The following is a 7,985-nucleotide window of genomic DNA, read 5'->3' on the forward strand; positions in this document are numbered from 1 at the left end:
CGGCGGAGGGGACAAACCCTCTCATGTGCTGGAGTGTAATTTACAATGGCAAAGATAGAGAAGCCATTAAATCTGGTCATTCAGGCTTCCTCACACAGACAGAAGAGTTATGGAGGAGCTGACGCTCTCCAGAGCGCGTATAACGCAGGACACCTGATCCAACATTTATCACTTCTTAAACAACAGCGACAAGCCTAGCAAAAATCAATTACACATCCACTCAGGATGGAGACGCAGGCAGGCTGGGGGTGCAGAAAACCTTTCAGCGTAATCGCTCCAATCTGCCTGGATCTCCAAACGTCACTGACTGAAAATCTCGCCCTGTATGCGTATGCGTGCGAGCCCACATGTGCTTCTTTTGCCACCATTCAGATGTCTAATTTACGCAATCCCGCTCTTTGTGATCTGTGTGGGCTCGCCGTTCCGTTTCGTTGGCGAGCCCGTGGGGATGTATGATCTTTTCAGAGATGCTATGTGCTTCTAACACCATGCATCATTTGTGCCAGGCTCCTCTTGTTTGGTATCCAACGCGAGAGCAGTTTCAAAGGCTCTCGGCTGCCATTCTTAAGGAAAAAGGATCTGCGTTCTTAATCGCTACAAAAGGTTGCTGCTCGGCTCTCATCAAATAGCCTGAGACGTTTAAGACTACTTAACTGTATTCTTCTGTTATCTGCCAGGCAAAATAACACTCTCTCAATAGAGAACCAAACCTCTGGTGATGGAAACCCATAATCCCTCTCATGTGGCATCTCTAAGTATGGAGGAAGCACTCTCGGTTTCTATGATAGTAATACACCCTTGTTCTCACCCCTGTGCAGGCATGTGATAGTGTTCAGTATGGAGGAGATCCAGATGGCTGTACTTGTTTGAAGCCCAGCACACCGTAACAAACCCCTTGGCCAGCTGCTCCACTCATCCAGGGCTGCTGCAGGATTTAGACCGGGTCCTGGGAGCCCACTCGAGCGCCACACATACCCACACACAACTGGACAAATAAATACACGCATACATAGACATTAAGCCATCATTTAACTTGTTACATTTGCTTTCATTAATTACAGCTGTCACATTGTCTGCTGTTTGGATACTTTCATTTAGACATTACCAGCTTCAGAGAGAATTTTGATAGTCAGGGCGAGACTGTCAACATTTATTATGACACAGTGTTTGAGTAATTAAGTTACTTTTTGCTATTGTCATCGTGTATTCATCCTTATGTCACCATTTCCAAACTGTGTGACTTTATTGCTTTTAAGGATCACAAAAGCAGATGCTCTTTTTCTATACAACAAGATGAAACTGGGCCTGTCAAGCTACAAAAATAATAATAAAAAATCACCACAAAGCATCATTAAAATAGTCCATATTATTCATAAGTCTTCTGAAGCCTCTTCCTCCCAGTCGTAACCAATCTCAATGGTTGTGCATTCAAACCTGGCACATTGTGCTCCCAAGTAGGGCTGCGCATTGATGCAGATATTCTAGTTTCTGATTCACAAGCTCTTCATTTGATTAATTTGATTCAATTTCAGTTTAATTCCAATCCATTTGGCATTTTTCAGTATTTGTTTTTCCATATGTTTTCCAAACCACATACATACATTTAGTTAACATTTTAACGTCATCTGATCTGCTTTTTTTGATTGGCCTTTATAGAGACCACCAATCAAGCAACTATATTGTCAGGTTTAGAGAAGACTCAAACAGGTGAGTAAATATAAACAATGTTTATTGAGAAGCACGGAACCAGCAGATGTAATGGTGAGTAGGTCATGCAAACTTGAGATGAAGATAGAACTTAGCTGAATAGTAATATCAATGTCTTTGCAGGTGGAGTGGAAAACAGAGTGGAGAACGGATGATGAAGATGATCAACGGAGAAGGCAGATCAGACTGAAGATGAGTATCTCAGGTTGGTAGATCAGGTAAGTAACAGGTAGTGAGTCCACATAAAGACAAGACCAGACACTAAACAGAAGGTGAAGGGTTGTATATAAAGGGAGTGAATGATGAGGTGCAGGTGTGGTGAATCAGTATTCCGGGGAGAGTGAACGAGTGGGCGGAGTGTGCAGATCTGGTGGATCCCTGACATATATAAAATGATTATCGTCGCCCAATTAATCGGAGCAGTTTTGTGAGAACATAATTAATCTCTACAAGACATATCAAAGTGTCTGAAGTCTGAATCATCAGTCTTGTTCATAAAATAGTTTTCATTGCATGTGATTCCATTATGTAAATGTAGTAAACACTTTTTTTTTGGTACAATAAGGCAGGTGAAAATGTCAACATTTTCACATCACTTGTTTGTTTTAATTAATTAACACTTACACACAACATCTACTGTATGTAGTCTAGACTCATTTGCAGGTTTATGCAAATTACATTTTTCTCTAGGAATCTTCAGCTCCGACATTTCGAATGAAAGCAGATGTATTTCTTTCTTTAATCACCTGGAATATTAGATGCCATATAGAGATGGTGTGAAGACTGTTTCCTTCCTTACTGGCAGATGATGTCAGCACTTGTTTTTCTCAGTTGCAGAGTGTCTGACACATTAGGAGCTATTGTTGTCCCCTCAGTAAGCAACAATCGTCTATGCAGTCATCACGTTCATGCATCGTCAATGATAACTGGCCCCTTCCTGAGTCTAAGAATTATCATCAGGCTCTCTCATCCTTCCTCATCAGCATGAACTATTAGCCTGGTCTCTAACGCATCAAAAGCCTCGCATCCAAGGGAATGAGTAAAAAAAAGGCTCTTACAATGTTGATGATAATGGCAAGGTTTCTCCCTGAGAACAACATGGGTAAATGCAGGTAAACCAGCTTTTTGGATTTGGTCAACGGTGTAAGAAAAGCTTTTTTATCAAAGAAAAGTTTAAATGTTTTTGTTGCATTTGTTGCAGTAAAGTCATAATTAAGCTACAGTTGGTGTGTGTGTAGATGAGCCACAGTTTATCCAAGTATACAGTTTATGACACAATGTGTAATCAGATTTTTATAGGATTGTGCATCGCATGTCGCTGCTGTCAAGCTCACAACACCAACGCCAATTGTAGTCTAGTTAACATGTTTACATACTGGAAGAAGCTTAGCACTATCAGATTATCTAGGGGCTGTTAGTCCACTAGTATGATTCCAAGCATTTACGTGACATTTTCAAAGAGGAATTATTGCTTTAGTCCAGTAGAAATCAAACTTTTAAACCCACTTATTAGATCAAAACAAGTCAAGGTCAGACTATCGTTCTGGAAATTTAAACCATACATAACTGCAATTACAAATCGCCAGTAACTCTATTATATTGACTTCAACAGCAAGTCAAATTTCCTTCAAATGTTGTGCTTGGTGTGTAATTATGAATCCTATCCATATGCAATAACTCGAAAGGTACATTTACACAGAATCCTGAAATGTCCATAGTTTTCCAGCAAATGATAACTGTACAACTATTTATAAGTCAAGTCATGCATATTATTTGTTTTATTAACACCATGATTAAATCATATTTTCCCATTGCACCTCCCAAACTTCATCTTTAGTCCCTGTAAAGTATACTAAATAGTCTACTGGATCCTCCACAACCGATTCAGAAACAACCTTCCCACAATTTTTGGGGTGTGGGTGTACTACCTAATTGGCATTATTTCTTTAGCAAATCTGGTGCTAAAGCAACATACACAGCACATGCAAATAAATAACACAATCAGTAGGCATATTCATTTCATGAATTCCCACCCTTAGTTTTACAATGGTTAGTGCTTTAAAAAAATGGCCATGCAGAGACTCGTTTTTGTTGTTGTTAACTATGTCCAGTTTCCATCTTACACTTTAACCTACACAAAATTCAACTCCCTAAGAACAATATCAGGGGGGGGAAATAATCAGTGGGCATTATGTGGAAAGTGTTTTATTCTCTGGAGCTCAAACAGATGTGTATGCATAAATCTGCTATTGTGCTTAATAACTGTTTGGGATACACACATGCATAACGAAACAACACACACTCTCCAAAATACACCCACTTTCATCTACTATTTGCAGTCAGAAGCATTGTCTGAGAGCTCTGGTTCCCAGGTCTATAATTATTACAAATGTACATGTTAAATGGTTAAGTGATAATCAAAAGACCAGTGAGCTTTACGCCTGCCTCCAAGTGATGGCAGCTCAGGTTGTAGTGTGATGGAAAAGGCCATTAACACCAAACCGCTTTTTTCAGATTGACTGGTGCGTGAACTACATGTTGTATTGGCAGTGAAAATGATGAAATATTATATATACGATGGAGCTCATTAAAATCACATTACAGTTTTAACCTTTCCCGTGCGCTTGAGAATGGCTTTTCACAAACCTTTTTTTAACAAACCTGAAGTTTGCATAGAAAAGTTTCACAATATATTGTAAACAAATCTACGAGATAGTGTAGATAATTTTCACACATGTATTGAACTTACTATCTTCCTTAACAGGAAGTTACACAGTGCAGATCTAGGGACAGCATATTATGAATATCTGATCATCAATCTCTCTCAAACTTATTTGCCTAGAAATTGCTCCTCCATCCCTTCCCGTTTGAGATTCTTCTCGCTCAAGGCTGCCGTCGACTCCAACGTATTGATGACCGGTTTGCCTCCCCAGACGAATGCATTAGTAATCTGCAGGCGAGGCTGCGTTGAGGAGAGGGAGAGAGCATCTCATTGCACTCTGCAAACATCAACAGGCATGTACCATATTCATCGACCTTATCAGAGTGGTGCTCATCAGGGGCCTGGGCTCTTATGCCCCTCAGCCTGGCTCCAGTAGTCCCACTCTGCCTTATTAGAGTACCAGTGAGGCCTTCTTATCACCATGGCAATCTGCGCCTCATAAACAATGCAGCAGCCATGGGAGATCCACCTGGACCAGAGGAGACGGAGAGATTGAGGCGTGGAGGACATGGGCTATGAGGCATGTATACACACACACAAATATATATATATATATACACACAAATTATTTTATCATGTGCACAATCTATTAAAAACGAGAGAATGAATTACAGTGCGTGCAGATTATTAGGCACGTTGATTTTCTGATCATATTTTTTTTCCAGGCACATTTTACCAATTCCAAACCACATTAATCGTAATAACTACTATTCATTTTGTATTTAATAATTTATAAGTGATATATAATTGTTCATGAAGGCTGGAAATGAAAAATGGCTTATATTCTGGTGTGCATAATAATTAGGCACGTTTTCTTTTACAGATAAAATAAGCCAAAAAAAAAAAAGATTTAACTCAGCCTTAAAAGTAAAAAATTATTAAATCCCCATTAGAAGGATGCAATACTAATGCAATACTAGAGATTGCAGTTAAGACATGACCATTGGAATGTGAAATACTCATTGGGTCAGCAGGGTCAGACAAAAACAGGTGGAGAAGAAAAGACACATGTTAACTGCAAAAGAATTAAGAATTAAGGTGAAGAATTAAGTGTGAAACCATCAGAAACCCTTTAGTCTCCAGCACCACCATTTTCCAGAACTGCAACCTACCTGGAGTCTCCAGAAGGTGCAAGGTGTCAGGATCTCAGAGACTTAGGTTAGGGAAAGAATCCTAAAAAATGACCCCCACTTAATAAGAATCACAAGCTGAAGTGTAGCAAAATACATGAAGACTGTTTTTTTATAGGCTTTATAGACACACAGATTGAGAGTGACTCTTGAATGACCAGCACCACATCCTCTTCTACCACTATTTGAAGAATTCATCTTCCAGAATACGTTTAATAACTTTTAATACGTTTTGGGAGTTTATTTTTAGTCCATCTCCTACCCTTAAGTCCGTTTTGCAGAGATGGACTAAAAATGATCTCCCAAAATTTACTCTAAGATTCTGGAAGATGAATTCTTCAAATAGTGGTAGAAGAGGATGTGGTGCTGGTCCTTCAAGAGTCACTCTCAATCTGTCTGTCTATAAAGCCTATAAAAAAAAAAACAGTCTTCAGTCTCCAAAACATTTACGTCCACTATGCCTCACCATAATCTTGACTTTTTTTGCTTTAATTAAAGAAAAGGAGGGACTAGTGGTAATTAATTTATGTTGTAATCATCATGTCAATCACGCTTCATAATTCTTCAAGTACATAATTTGCTTATGATAAAATTAGTGGAATCTTTCACTATAAAATTAGTGGAATCTTTCAAATTGTTATGCATTCTCCCTACAGCTTCTTATAAATAATTCTGACAGGATTGAGAAATCAATCAGTTTGCTGAATTCTATTTGCATTCCAATAGTCGTCAATCTCAGAGGAAGCGGACCACATCAAAGTGTGAATGTGTGGCTGCGACTGCCATAAACACTGATGAAACAATAAAGCGAGTGTAAATGATTTTAATACCAGTTCTAAGAGAAAATCTGCCTCCAGGAGCACTCCTCTTTTCACTCTGTCCTTCCATCGCTTTTCTCTCCCTCTCAGGTGGTAGGCCGAAGTGACAGATGGAGGTGTGTGGCCTCTACTTTTCAGCATCCTACTTTCTCTTTAGTGTTTTATTTTGCCTCGTATATTTAATGGGACGCTCTGCGGTGCCTCAGCCCTGACCTCACAGAAGTGCTGACTGGCAGTGATGGAGGGTCGACACGGGTCACCAATGCCTCTATCAGTCGCTGACACCGTCTGTCAGGCCAATGCACAGGGAGGAACAGAAAACAGAGAGGGGGATTGTGGGACGGCACTAATTTCAATGGCTTTAGTTTAGCTACTCATTTGCCTGAGTAGCCAATGTCCTTCGCACAGGTGGGCAGTTACAGTAGTTGACCACAGCGATGAGGAAAAAACAAATGACTCTGACAGAGAAGGAAAAATCAATCTGTTTGCAGTGAATTAATCTACATTACCACTGCAGCAGATCCCGCGGCAACCGAGAGGAACATCCATTATCTTTCGTGTGAGGGACTCTGTTATTGGCTAAGTAAAATGATGTATTGACTGATAAAAGAAGCAGCGTGCGTGGTTAGCGCTACTCTCGGAATACCATAGCTAGCAGGTCTCGCTCGGCGGTAGAACGGATGCTCTGCTTTCCTTCCTTTCCAACTCCCCAGCCGAAATCGAAATCCCACCGCTCCAAGTGCATATGCTGACCGCAGCTATTGATTTCGACATTATTTGTATAAAAACGGAATTGGAAGAAAGGCACGCAGTCAAACCCCATTTCTGGAGTGCTAAAATCTGCACCTTACGCCCGCACAACATTAATTTGAATTGATCTGGGAATGACTCAGCATCTGTGACAGATATTTCCTTGCGTGTTGGAAGGAAAAGGGAAAATGGGAAAAACAGATGGCAGAAGGTAATAGACCCAAGGCAATATCCTTTTAGTTCTGGATGGTGTATTTAGAGAGAACATTAATACTCAGGATAAGAATCATGTTCAAAGAGGCCACGCTGTGGCAGATGGCCATTTTCTACAGATCTACCGTGAGTAAGTGACACAAGCATTTTCTGTATCCACAGACATATGCAGCAATTACAATCTGAGTGGTGAGCGTCGAGCTCTAAATGGCTTTTTTCATTATCTGGCTAAATGGTTTAAAATGAATAAATTCATTAACTGTGTTTGTAATTCAAATAGCTCAGCCACTTGTGCCACTTGTGCCACTGAAAAGCCAAAGTGATGATATCACACCATCACTGCTGGAGTCCTTAAGCTTTTAAATGTCAGTGACCCGAGGAAATTAATTTACACTATATTGCTATTGCCAATACATTAGTGCATCTCGTATATGCCGCTATTTCCTCTTTTTGCACCTTCAGTGATTTTAAATAATGAACAGCTAGTTCATAGTGTTCTCCACATCATGAATGCAGCTGCTCATTCCTAGAATGCTGTTACTCTGTTCTGTCATGCAAGATTCAGTCCCCCTTGGATCCCTGATGCCTAATCTATTGTGTTCTTCTACAGTAGCTGATCAAAATAGCCCTTTTGTAGCAGTGGTA

This window comes from Squalius cephalus (assembly GCF_949319135.1).
Source record: "Squalius cephalus genome assembly, chromosome: 19".
Classification (NCBI taxonomy): domain Eukaryota; kingdom Metazoa; phylum Chordata; class Actinopteri; order Cypriniformes; family Leuciscidae; genus Squalius; species Squalius cephalus.